The following is a 506-nucleotide window of genomic DNA, read 5'->3' on the forward strand; positions in this document are numbered from 1 at the left end:
CTTCTCCCAAAACACAGGGACGGGCCCACAGGGGGTGCTCTGGCAGTCTATGTTAATAGCTAACCCTAACTGACTACTTCTCATGTGCCATGCACTATTATATTACTAATACATACTTTCCAGGTATTAACTCATTCAGTCCTCACCACATTTTATGAAGTACAAAACTGAGTTCAGAAAGACTGTGCAACCTACTCCAGGTCGCACGATATTAACTGCAGGAGCCAGGATTTGGACCCAGGCAGTCTGGCTCCAAGGCACCTGCTCTTAACCACGAAATACTCAGCCAACGTCTGTGGAACTGAACCGCATGCACCACGGGACTCTTCAGGCCAGACACACCTTGTGGACCCTCCTGCCTTGTAGGGCAGCTGCAGAGAACCCTTCTCACTGTTGGGATAGAGGGGTGTAACAGGTCCCATACCTAGGTCTTCCCCAGAGAGAAGGGCAGGGACCATGGCCCTGAGGTGGTGCCACCTACTCCATACTGATGACTAAGACCAGAG

Source organism: Propithecus coquereli, unplaced genomic scaffold (assembly GCF_000956105.1).
Source record: "Propithecus coquereli isolate 6110/MARCELLA unplaced genomic scaffold, Pcoq_1.0 Scaffold196, whole genome shotgun sequence".
NCBI lineage: Eukaryota > Metazoa > Chordata > Mammalia > Primates > Indriidae > Propithecus > Propithecus coquereli.